Genomic DNA, 13,734 nt, shown 5'->3' with positions numbered 1-13,734 from the left:
AATCTGATTAACATAGCTATAAGCCAAAAAGTGCTGGCAGATACTAGAAGCTGGAAGAGGTAAAGATAAGATTCTCCAGTAGAGCCTCCAGAGGTGTCATGCTGACACCTTGATTTTCATACCATTGACTGCTGGCCTCTGGAGTTGTGTTCCTTATTATCAGCTTTTCTTTTATTTATTATTACTTTTCCCTGAAGTTTAACACAATGCTTTCAGTTTTATGACTATTTCACTTACATATTGCTGCATAACAAACCATCCCTGAGTTTAATGGCTTAAAATAGCAACAATTTATGATTTCTATATTTTTCTTGGCTGACTAGATTCAGCTGGGGGTGGTGGTGGTTTCTTCACTGTGTGATGTCCTATGGAATCACTCAGAAGCTTCATTCATTTGAGACCTCAACCAAGGTTGGAAAGACCAAGATGACTTCACACTTATGTGGCTGCAATTGGAATTGCGGGCATCAGTGACTGGGGACTGACCGGGCTTTAAGAGGATAAACATGGAAGTTGCCATGCTTATTAAGTCCTAAGCCAGAACTAACACAGTGTCACTTCTGCTGCTTTCTGTTGATTAGAGCAGATAACAAGGCATCCCAAGTTGAGGAACAGGGATGAAACAAACATACAGAAAGGAGGATTGTGGGGCTGGGGATATAGCTCAGTTCGCAGAGTGCTTGACTCAAATGCCCAAGGCCCTGGGTTCAATCCCCAACACGAGTAAAAATAATAAATAAATAAATAAGGAGGTTTACACAAGGGAAGGTAGGAATTTGCCAGTCATCTCCAGAAAGTATACAACAGACTGTTTAGAAAATGGACTTCAGCAAGAAACATTTTTTTTTCTTTCTTTTTTTTTAAATATTTTTTGGTAGTTGAACACAATACCTTTCTTCCTTCCTTTCTTTCTTTCTTTCTTTCTTTCTTTCTTTCTTTCTTTCTTTCTTTCTTTCTCTCTTTCTCTCTTTCTCTCTTTCTCTCTTTCTCTCTCTCTTTCTCTCTTTCTTTCTCTCTTTCTTTCTTCCTTTCTCTCTCTTTCTCTCCTTCTCTCTTTTTCTCTCTCTCTCTTTCTTTCTTTCTTTCTTTCTTTCTTTCTTTCTTTCTTTCTTTCTTTCTTTCTTTCTTTCTTTCTTTCTTTCTTTCTTTCTTTCTTTCTATGTGGTGGTGAGCATCGAATACACAGGGCCTTGCACATGTGAGACAAGTGCTCTACCACTGAGCCATAACCCCAGCCCCTTCAGCAAGAAGCATTTTCTAAGAAATAATTTCTGGTGTGAAAACAAATCCATAGAAACTGCCTAAATAGAAACCTGCACACATGAGGCGTTTAAGAGATGCATGTTTTCTCTGGGTTTACCTGTAATCCCTGTGACTTGGAGGCTGAGGCAGGAGGATTACAAAGTTTGAGGCTAGCCTCAGCAATTTAGCAAGAACCTGTGTCAAAATTAACAGCTACCAGTGAAGTGAGTGCAAATATGTTTCTAGGACTGCTTCTGGACCAGTGACTTTCTTGGCAAATGGCGGAGCACTTCCAGAACTAAAACCTTTCACTCCCTCCCTGGATATGGTATTGTGATAGCCAGTTTAGCCATTTGGAAATTCCCTATCTTGAGAGCAGCTTCTGAAAGGGAAGGGTTACAAAAGCATTCACCAAGTCCAGCAATTTCTCAGTCGTCTGCAGAGGATTAGAAGGGAAATGAAGAGACTGGGAGGACAGCTAATCCGTCAGCACTTAGAGACCCTGGGGCAGATCCTTTCCTGGGCTTCCTACATGGTTTTCCTGTAGCTTAATAAAGGGACTTCCTGGTAGAACCACTGCTTGGGTACAAGGGCTTGGTTTTTCGTTTGCTTTTTTGGTGCTAGGGTTGAAACCTAGGACCTTGTGTGCGATGCTCTTTACTCCTGAGCTATGTCTCTAGCCCAAGGGTTTTATTGAGTATGAGATTCTGATTGTGAGACTCCTGATTTCTTTCTAATCATTCTTTTCAGTTTCATTTCATTTCATTTAAAAGAAAATTCTTATGTAATTGTTATTCACTCCTTCTTTTACTCATTGCTGCTCTGGGGAATATGTGATGGTGTTGCCTAGTCAGAGGTAGGGATAGGATTCCAAGAACAGAGTCAGAGATGTTCCTCCTGGAGAGGTTCCAAAGCCAGATTTCTCTTTTATGAGTTGTTTCTATTTTTTTATTTTGCATTTGATCATATCCTTTGAAATGCTTGTGTGTGCTTTGTCTTCCTTTGTAGGTTTGTTTCCACTTGGAGGATGTTGTTTTTCTTAAGATGAGCTTGCTATTTTATCAGCAATCAGTGTGGCAAGGAGACAGGCCCTTTTGCTGATTTCTGTCCTCTGAGTTGGTTTTATTAGCCCAAATCTAGGGAGTTGCTCCGTTTTAATAGTTTATTTGGTTTCTATTTGAAACACCAACTGAAAAGCTCTAGGTTTTTGCCTTTAGCCATTGTTTCCATCTAATGACTAGATTTATAGTGTTTGCTCCATGGCCTGTGAATAAGTCCTGTCCTTTTCAAAGCTGGGCATCACCTATGCCTTTGCTGCTGTTGCCCAGCAGTTCCTCGAGCCTGCAGGGTTTTGTTTGCCTTCTCTAGTTTTTTCCTTTTATATCTTTGTGAGTTGCTCCATTGATCTTGGTTCCTGGGATGATTGAGAATGATGTGGGATGTATATATATATAGGGACTAGGGGTGAAAATACCTTCTTTTTCCTTAACACATTTTGCAAATTCTTTGTTTTTTTCATTGCATAATTGTTTTCATCATAATAATGCTTTTGTTATGAAGCATATACTTCTGGCATTTTAACTTTTTCTGTTTATGGCCAATCTAGGTTCTTTGACTGGGTTATGAATTAAATTTACATAAGACAGATTAGCAGGACAAATGCTATTTTAATTATGTGCATATACATAGGAGAGTCCCACAAAATATGAGACTGGGCCAGATGACCGCAACTTATGAAGTTTCCCAAGCTCCAGAGAGGAACAGGGATCAGGGATTCTGGGGAGATGGGAACAAATATAGCAAGGTGAGAGGAGAAATTATATAGTGAATAAAGACTGTCTTGTGTGCAGATCAGCAGTGTCTCAGGTAATAAAAATTGTCTCTGAGCAGCCCTCTTCCTGAAATAGATCCTTTCACTAACGTAGATTTCCTTTATGGACAGAAATTATTTTATGAAAGCTTTTTAAAGTTATTCCTGTGACTGTAGTTTCTCTGAATAACCAGATGAAAATATGGCAGTGAAGCGTATGTGGTGTGGGGTGTCTGATCTGTCCTCATACGTATAGTCATACTCTTGGGTGGGATTCCCTGGGCCCAGCAGTTCTCCCTCCCGTTGTGCCTGTGTATCCTCCCTGGGGGGCTAGGGGTTTGTGCACCTCTTTCACAGTCTGGCATCCTCAACTTAAAGCTGCCTTATTCTCACCCTGTGTCCTGGCTTGTGTGTTTTCACCTATGTCTGCCTGTTTATCCCATTTACAATTTTTGGTTGTCTTTTCTCTTCCTGGGAGCTTGGACTTACAGAGGTTTAGCTTTTCCCTTTTGGTTATCACTTCTATTGTTTTCATGAAGCTGCTGAACTAGTTTTGACCATATAAATAAACAGGTTTGAAATGGCTGTCACTGGAGTATTCACCCCCAGGGCTTGTTATATCTTGTGGTGGTAACATCAGTCTGTTTGCTTGTTTGGATGAAATCAAATTGAACTGTTTATAAACCTGTGAGACAAGCTTTGTCTATTTGTGTTTAAGAAAATGTCAAGCCCTGGCAGGATACTCAGTTTATTGACCCGAATGATGATTCTGAATGCCATTAGATGTGGCTAATTGTGAGCTTCATGAAATTATTCTGTTCCCATCTTCATCCTAATTTCTTTCTCTTGGTCTGTCTTAAGGACTCTGTCCTTTTGTTTGCTTCATGCAGTAAGTTTGCATTGGATACAGTTGTGAACTGGACATCATACTTAGTATCAGAGAGACTATGGAAAAAACATTAGTTAGAATCTCTGCCTGGGCCCAATTTATCATCTGGTGGGATAAATACACAAACAAAGAGGAAGTTCAGTGTATGACATGCTGCAAGTTCTGTGATGGGGAGAGCACAGGTTGCAGTGCAAAACCAAGGACAGGTACCTAACCCAGATGCTGTGGTTTGGATGTGGTTTGAGCATGTCCTCTAGGGGTTCATGTGTGGGGAGCTTGGACCTCACTGCAGCAGTGTTTACAGGTGGTAGGACCTTTAAGAGGTAGAGCTTAGAGTGAAATCATTTGGGGGTACTGCCCTCAAAAAGGATTGAGGTCATTCTCCAAAGAGTGAGTGTTGTAAGAGTGAATATGACCCCCAAATCACTCTCTGGCTTCCTTCCTGGTGTTTTAGAGAAAGACCTCTTATCACAACAGAGTTAGATTGAAGCCGGTGGTGGGAAGCAAAAAGGGTATTATAGCATCTGGGGCAGTAGCAGTAAGGATCGAGAGAGGTTGACTCAACAGACCTTCTGGAGGTAGAAGCAGCAAGATTTGCTGGTTGATTGTGCATGGGGTGTTTCGTTTCTGACTTGGGGAGTCAGATGGCTACTGGGTGGGTAACAGTCACTGAGAGAAATAAAAGGGCATTGAAGGATAGGTTTGAGATCAACCATATTAGAAAATTTTTCTTCTCTAAGTTTATTTATTCATTTATTGCCAAAATATTTTCTGGCCCAGTGGCATTTATGTAATATTGTGTTGTGTATCAGGAGGGACGTGAAGAAGTGTGAGTTCCAGTCTTCAGAAATTCAGCCATAGTTGAGGTAGCAAGGTAAACATTTAGTGAGTGACTGTTGGGTCAGCAGTTTTCTACGCTCTCTCCCTGCCTTGTCCATCTTCTTTGTTTCTCTGTGTCCTGCTCATAAACTTTTCAGGCCAGGCACAGATTTACATTTAGATAGGAGAAATAAGTCCTGGTATGTGATCGCACAGTAAAATGACTATAGTTAAAATAATGTATACATATTTCAAAATAGCTAGAAGAGAGGATTTGAATGTTTCATCATAAAGAAATAACTTGTTTGGAGTGATGGGTAGATATGCTAATCATCCTGATTCGATCATTACATAGTGTACACATGTAATGAATCATTGCATTGTATCCCATAAATTTGTATAACTCTTGTGTCAACTAGAATTTTTTTTACAAGGGAAACTTTCAAAGCCAGTAAAACATAAGTGAAGCTGCTTAGCTTGGCATTCACATTTTTAAGAAACTTTTGCCAGTCTACCTTTTCTACCTTCTCTTGTCACAAAGTCCTTTTGTCTTACATCCAGCTGGGCCTACCCACTCTGTTTTATCTTGTTTTTAATTCAGTGTTACTAGTATTTCAAGGCTCATCTTGTTTTCCCTCTTTCCCACAAAACTTTCCCTAACCTTTTTACCCCCAATGATATGTTTTCCAACTCTGAACTCTTATTATAAACATCATTCATTTGACCCTGACATATATATCTTGTTTTCTAAACAGATTTTAAGCTCCAAGAGCAGTAACTATCTTATATTGTTAGTTATCTCCCACAGGATCTAGTACAGTGCTCAATAGGAAGCTTGTAGGTACTTTTAAAAAATATTTACTACCTTTGTGAGAAAATTACAATCTAATGATAATTTTAATTAAGTAGCAAGTGAAAAACAACAGTCAGGATTCAGAGGAGAAAGATTCGTATATGACCTAAAATGGTACCGTGATCTTAGCCTTTTAAAGTAAGACTGTATTACAGACCTGTATCCAGGTATGGTCACACTGCCTATAATTCCAGCTTCTCTGGGAGGAAAAGGCAGGAAGATTGCAAGTTTGCAGACAGCCTCAATAACATAGTGATACCTTATCTCAAAATAAAAAATAAAAAGGGGATGAGAATGTCCCTTTGCGGTAATCTTCCCAGGTTTTAATTCCTTGTACAAAAAAAAAGGCAGACTCATAGACACCCCCAAACCTTTGAACTACGTCCACAAAGAAGCACTATTGTAAGTAGTGACTTTGCATTCAGTGTGGCCATAAAAACAAATATAGCCATTGTTACTTGGAATCTGTTATTAGCAGATTATCATTCTAAGCTCTGTATTCAAGGTGCTGTAGACTTTTGGATTTGAAAGTTATAGATGAGTGAAGTTTGAATTAAGTCCCTAAGATAACAATATCTCAGGGCTGGGGATGTGGCTCAAGTGGTAGCGCGCTCACCTGGTATGCGTGCGACCCGGGTTCGATCCTCAGCACCACATACCAACAAAGATGTTGTGTCCTCCGAGAACTGAAAAATAAATATTAAAAATTCAAAAATAAAAAAACAATATCTCCCTGTCCTCTACCTCTTGGGGCTTTTTATAATACACATAACTGTTAATATTACATATCTTTCAGGCACAGTATGTAAATATTTAGCCAAGTCTTTAGGAGCTTTTGGCAGATACAGAGTTGAGATGATGCTCCCTGGCAAGCACACAGAGCTCAGCTCTTTTGTTTGTAGTAAAGTGGAATCCTGGTCTTTCAAGTGAGTCGAATCAGAAATAGGGTCTTACAGGATGGAGGAACCTAAGAATGGTAGTCTTGAAGAACACCTCCTATGTTCTCAGAGTGCTCAGATGAAGTTAAAATTCACTTTAGAAAATAATTTTGGTTTTCCTTAAACACTGATAAGTGCATAGTTAATTCTTGAAAGTCCTATGCCATCTAGCATGGTGACAATGATTTTAACAGTATATAGTCGGTTCTCTGTATATACAAGTTCTGCATTCATGTATTCAACCAAGGATAAAATGAAAATATTTTGGGGAAAAATGCATCTGTGCTGAACATGTTCAGGTTTTTCTTCCTATTAGCCCCTAAACAATACAGTGTAACAACTATTTACATAGCATTTATATTGTATGAGGTATTATTAATCATCTAGAAATGAATTAAAGAATACAGAAAGATGTACATGGGTTATATGTAAATACTATGCCATTTTATATAAGGCATCTATGCATTTGGGACCTGTGGGGGTCCTGAAATAAACCTACCCACCATGAATACTGAGATACAACTGTGTACTTTTGAAAAAATGTTGTCAAAATCCTACTTAGCTTCTAAAATAATTAAAATATCCACCAAATGTTTACCTTTGAGTAATATACCTTCTTTATATATATATATATAATCTTCCAAGATAAACTAGTTGGTAAATATTTGATAAGGTATCTGAATGAAGTAATTTACTATTTGGGACAGTTAGCTTTAATTCAGCTGTTTTAGTTGAGTTAGTTGTTTTAGTTGTTTTAATGACTTCAATCTTCAATAGTAGTTCTGCAGCCCTTTTTCATGGCAGTATTGTGGTCAACAGAGCTAGTTACCTATCAGGACACTTTCTTAATCAAAGTGCGAGAATCATATGATCTGCACATGTACAATTGCTTATTTTTCTCTCTCTCAATCAAGAGATACCAGGCAACTAAGAAGTGGCTTATTCCCTTAGACATTAATAATTGAGTCCTCAAGAGGACATGTCCACTGACCTTTTTAGTTGTATATGAAGAGTTTCTATTGGGCAAGTGCATTTAGAGATCCTTCTGTGAGTTGTGATTTTGATAGGTATGTCCATCTTTACATTGAGTTCATCTTTTGCTTATTGATTCATTAAAGTTCTTTATATATTTTGGGTATTGATTATGTAACTCTTAGATACATTTATTATAAATTATCTCCTTAATTGTGACCTGACTTTTATTTTTAATTAAAAACAGTTTTATTATGAGAATTTTCAACATATGTAAAAATGAAGAGAGTAGTATAATTGACCCTTACATACTCATCACTTGGCTTCAGCAGTTAGCAACATTTTGCCAATCTTATTTCCCCCATTTTTTACCTTCTCATAAAGGAGATTGCAGATCCATGTCATTTTTTTTCCTGTAAATTTACTCATTATGTATTAATGAGTGATAAAGAAGTTTAAGAAGAAATACCACCGTCCTATGATCATGCCTAACGAAGTTAATAATTCCTTAATATTCAAAATTTCCCTTTTGTTCTATAAATATCTTTTTACAGTTGATTTATTGGGTTGAGGAGGAACCGAAACAACTTCCACACATCGCTTTTAGTCTTTAAAATTTTTTTTTCTTTTCTTCACTGTACTGGGGTTTCAACCCAGAGGCATTCTACCACTAAACTATGTCCTCAGCCTTTTAAAAGTTTTTATTTTGAGACAGGGTCTTAATAAATTGCTGAGGATGGCCTTGAACGTGTAGATCTTTCTTTCTCAGCCTCAGGAGCAGCTGGATTACAGATGTGCACCACTGTACCCAAAATATTTTATAGATAGTATGTATGCTTCCTAATTCATGAACCCTTTAGATGCATATGTCATTTTTAGTAATGCTGAGGTTGATCAGTGGATTTATTGCAGATTGTGTCATCTTGATCTTTTTACAAAATTCCTTTCACTTAATAGTTTTAGCGTCCATCATTAATCTCTGCCTAGACTCATTAGTTTGTTTTCTTTCTTTTATCAGGTGTTGTAAAATGATGATTGTATAATTGTATTTTCTCTCAACATGTATTAGCTGGATGCCCCTCTACCCATACCCTCCCAGTACTGGGTGCTCTACCACTGACCTACTTCTGTAGACCTTTTTCATTTTTTCTTTTGAGAATCTCACTAAGTTGTCCAGGCTGGCTTTGGAATTGAAATCCTGCCTCAGTTGCTGGGAATATAGGAATGGGCCACTGCACCTGGCAGAATTCTTTTATAAAGGAACTATTTTTCATCAATTACTTGTTCGTATATAATGCAGGTTTTTTAGGGAATGTAGGAAAATGCTTTTATTACTAATTTTCTTCATTTTAACTTTCATAATATTAAGTTGCTGTCTTAGCAGCCTCTAGTAACCATATGGTCAGCAATTTTATGTTAGTGTCCTGAACTCCAGTAACCACAGGAAGTATGAAGAGAGACAGAAAATACCTGTATGCTCAGTAGGTTACATCACAGGAGTGGATCTCAGAGTTAAGGAACCAAAATCTTTTATAATGGGTAGTATACATGTCTGCCCTTTGCTCCAGATGGAGATATTCTGTCTCCTAAGGCTATTCATTACATAAACATCCTTGAATAGAGTCCAAAACATAAGTAGCCATTGCCTTACTTTTCAAGATGTGTAGTAAGGAGAATTTTCTCTCAATTTTATCCATCCCTCATTTCTATACTATCTTGATTTTTGCAGAATTTTCCCTTGAGTGCGTCATGCTGTCAGCTCTTTTGATTAATTTGACTGACAAATTGGGACTAAGCCCATTTATTTTATCTCATACAACATTTAGTTTAGGTTACTGTCAACAGGGATCCAAGCAGCCGGATAAGTATAACTTTCAGTATAACATCAACCATGCCCACCGGCATCTCAGATCCAATCAGTTGCACAAATTTAATAAGCCAATAGAGTCTTTGGTTTTCTCTTGAATTTTCTGTATTGACCTTTCCACTTAGCCCAAGGCATTAATCTAGATAGCTTAAAATGTATTAGTGATTGCACAGGGTTTGTCTTAACATGTAAATTGGAAGTCAAGGACAGTTTTTCATCCATAAGAACCCTGTTCATGATTTGAAGCAAACCTGAGTGACCTCAGTTGAGGTACAATGAAGACTTCAGTTGAAGTCAGATGACAAATATGTTGTTTTTTAATTTAAAAAAAACATGTTTTTTTAAATTGGAGGACTCTCATAGTAGTATGTGTAAAAATTGAGTGACTTACATCTTTAGAAAGCTTCTGTGAATAACCAGCATGGCCTTGTTTTGAAGTCATCTTCACAATCATTGGAGGGCACATGATCAACTGGTGGCATTCCCTTAAACACTTGAAAGTCTTTTACAACTGCCCCTAAGTGCATATTTTGAGGAGTGAGGCAAGTTAATGCCTGCTTTCAAAAAAGAAATACAATCCCAGGACACACATGATGCCCCTGTAAAAAGATAGCATTTGGACTTTTTGGAGCTCTCCAGGATCCTTCCAACATTACCTAACAACAAGCTCTAAATAACAAAAAACTTTAGAGTTTATCAGTGAGTCCAAGTAATTAATTCTAGTCTTTGGATTTGGAGATACTGCTTGTAGGTGGTATGTCTAAGTTGTTTTGTTATACCACCAGCTGAGAGGCATTCACCTCCCTCAGACAGTGCTTGAGTGGTGGCCTCAGAAAAGGGGAAGACATCCGGAGTTTTTGACAGGTGTTTTGCATAGAAGGGTCAGCCATTGGAGGCAGGGCCACTATGTACAGTTTTTGATAGATTTTTCAGTAAGGTTAAGGGGAAAGGAAGTCAAATTGTGAGCAGATGGAGGATGACAGACCCAGCAGGTGAATTTAAAGTGGTCACAACAGTTTGGGAGAGACATAGCAGAGCATTTTCCTAGGTGAGGAAGACTGTAGGGGCAGTTTCTTTCTTATTTTTTTTTAATTATTAAAGATATTTATGGTCTAGGGTTGTGGCTCAGCTTTAAGACTCTCGCCTAGCATGTGTGAGGCTCGGGTTTGATCCTTAGCACCACATAAAAATAAATAAATAAAATAATATAAAGGTATTATGTTCAATTACAACTAAAAAAAATTAAAAGAGATATTTATTATTCCCGATTGCATAATATAGGTATAAGTGCCAGCTACAGAGTTTCTGTTTTGTGCTCTGAGTTATATGTATGAGAACCCTACACTTTCTTCTCATTACAGTCTGTGTCCGTACCTGCTAATCTAAATCCAGCAAGGAATTTATATGGTGTGACACAGTTGACTTTATAGAGGATGCTTCTTTTTGCTGCTTCTGTTTAAAATTTTTCTTCCACGATATCTGTTTTCTGCTTTTCCTTTTTTTGGAAACTGATTTTTTTTTCCTCCTGTAGCAGTTTCAAATGACACAGAACATTGGCATTCTTCCTTCTGTTGTATCTTCTAGGGTCAGGGATGTTCCCCTCCCAGGTGTCCAAGTTGTTCTCCCTCTACCTCCAGAGAATCAACTGCCCCACTTCGTAGCGTCACCTTTCCCCCATCATTCTCTACTGCAGCAAGGCTTTTTGTCTGGAATGGTCATGTACAAGAGGGGCAAGAAACTTTTATAAAACTCCACTTTATCCCACTAGGGCTACCAAAGGATCAAGGAATGAATCAACAGCGTACTCAAAAAAGTGGTTATTATGATACAAAACTCAGCCTCTGGAGAATTCAGATGTGGTTGAACAGAATGAAGTTTGAGTCTTCTGTACACCCTTTGGCTAGAGTATGCAGAGGATGTACCAACTAGGCTGTCTCAGGATATCCTTACTGGAAAAAAGGAAGCAGGCCAGGAATAATCAGGACAGAGCCATAAATTTCCAAAATAGGGAAAAAACTTTATTTATTATTTGTTATTTTACTTTATGGCTGTTTTTGAGTCTTCAATTCAATGGAATTATATTTTATATATAGTAAGAGGGCAGGATCCAATTTTAATTTTGTTAGATAATCTATTACCATACCATCCTTTTCTATAATCTGCAGTATCAGCTTTTCTGTTAATCAAGTTTCCGTGTATGTGTCTGTCCTTGTGCTCTTGATCCTTTTTTATTGGCTTAATAATTGTCCCCACACTGTCCTAATTACTAAACTTTTCTAATATTTCTGGCTATCTGATTGGTGAGTCTTCCAACCTTGTTTTTTAAAATTATCTTTGCTTTTCTTAATTCTTATCGCTTGGTGTGTCTATATTAATTTTGGAATCTGCTTTTGTTAGATCACTTTCTCTATCTCTCTCTCTTTCTCTCTTTCTCTCTCTCTCTCTTTCTCTCTCTCTCTCTCTCTCTCTCTCTCTCTCTCTACACACACACACACACACACACACACACACACACACACACCCATTACTGTTTTTATTGGAATTGCATTGTCTTTATAATCAACTTGGGGAGAATTTCATCTTTATAATATTAAATCTTTTAAGCCATGAGCACAGCACACCTCTCCTGTTTGAGGAACATCTCCTTAAAAACATGATATACCAGTGCGGGGGGGGGAAGAACCTGACTTCTCTGTCACCCTATACACAAAAGTTAATTTTAGATGGATCATAGACCTCAACATAAAAGCTAAAACCATAAAGCTTCTAGAAGAAAACAAGAAATGTTTTACTTTGAAGTAGCCAGAGATTTCTTAGGCCATGAAAAGCATGAGACATAAAGGAAGGAAAAGAAGGTAAAGTATTAGACTTTACCAAATATCTAAAAACCTCTGCTTATCAAAAGATTTTAGGAAGAAAATAAGTTAGCAAACTACAAACTAGGAGAAAGTATATGCAGTGCATAATTATGACTATATAAGAAAGGAAAGAAGCAACCTGTTTTTAAAATGGTCAAAAATCTTGAATAATGTTAGTCAGCATCTATATATCAGAGAGAACATTTGACATTTGGTTTGGGTGAATTGGCTTATTTCATTTAGCATGATAATATCCATTTCTATCCATATACCAGCAAATGCCATAATTTCATTCTTCTTTATGACTAATATTCCATTGTGTATATGTAACACATTTTCTTTATCCATTCATCTGTTGAAGGATACCTAGGTTGGTTCCATAGCTTAGCTATTATGAATTGAGCTTCTGTAAACATTGATATGGCTGTGTCACTATGGTATGCTGATTTTAAGTCTTTTGGATATATGCTGAAGAGTGGGATGACTGGGTCAAATGGTGGTTCCACTGTAAGTTTTCTGAGGAATCTCCATACTGTTTCCAATAGTGGTTGCACCAATTTGCAGTACCACCAGCAATGTATGAGTGTACCTTTTTCTCTATATCTTCACCAACATTTATTGTTACTTATATTCTTGATAATTGCCATTCAGTCAGGGACCATTTTATTTCACTGACTACATTTGGCAATGTCTGGAAATATTTTGATTGTCATGATTGGAAGGAGGAGTGTCATGCTATTGGCATCTATTTGGTAGAGGCCACAGAGGCTGCAGGGCACAGGACATAAATAGCCTGCAGTGCACAGGATGTTGCTCCGCACTGCCCACCAAAACATAGGGTTATTTGGTCCAAAATGATTAGTACCAAGGTTGGGAAACCTTGTTCTAGAACCTACCCTTATCACCAAAGCTGAGTCAGCATCAATCAGATTTTTGACTGTACACATAGTCCAAATCAATGGCTCAGACTTGGCATTTTCACATGTTAAGTATTTCTTCCTGACAGACTTAGTATCAAATTTTCATAAATATATGTAATCTGGGCTGGGGATGTGGCTCAAGTGGTAGCGCGCTCACCTAGCATGTTTGCGGCCCAGGTTCGATCCTCAACACCACATACAAACAAAGATGTTGTGTCTGCTGATAACTGAAAAATAAATATTAAAAAATTCCCTCCCTCCCTCCCTCCCTCCCTCCCTCCCTCCTTCCTCTCTCTCTCTCTCTCTCTCTCTCTCTCTCTCTCTCTCACACACACACTCTCAAAATAAATAAATAAATAAATAAATAAATAAATAAATAAATAAATAAATGTAATCTTAAATTTGGAGTTAAAAGTCCAGAAATCCAAACATGTCCAAAGTCAAAATTATATGTATCATTTCTGTTAAATTTAAGTTGCTATAGGTTTTGTTTTTAACTTGCATTAAGTATCCAAATAAATGACCTCTGTCACTGTTCTTTAAAGTGTATGTGAGGGGAATGGATC

General features: G+C 37.6%; 1 protein-coding gene across 8 annotated transcripts in view; it reads left to right on the top strand.

Annotated features, from left to right (window-relative positions):
• Window positions 1-13,734, top strand: part of LOC144370376 (transport and Golgi organization protein 1 homolog) — a 176,000-nt gene that overhangs the window by 48,142 nt on the left and 114,124 nt on the right. The window lies entirely within an intron of this gene.

This window comes from Ictidomys tridecemlineatus, chromosome 14 (genome assembly GCF_052094955.1).
Source record: "Ictidomys tridecemlineatus isolate mIctTri1 chromosome 14, mIctTri1.hap1, whole genome shotgun sequence".
Lineage (NCBI taxonomy): Eukaryota > Metazoa > Chordata > Mammalia > Rodentia > Sciuridae > Ictidomys > Ictidomys tridecemlineatus.
This window is presented reverse-complemented; position numbering and strand designations above follow the sequence as displayed.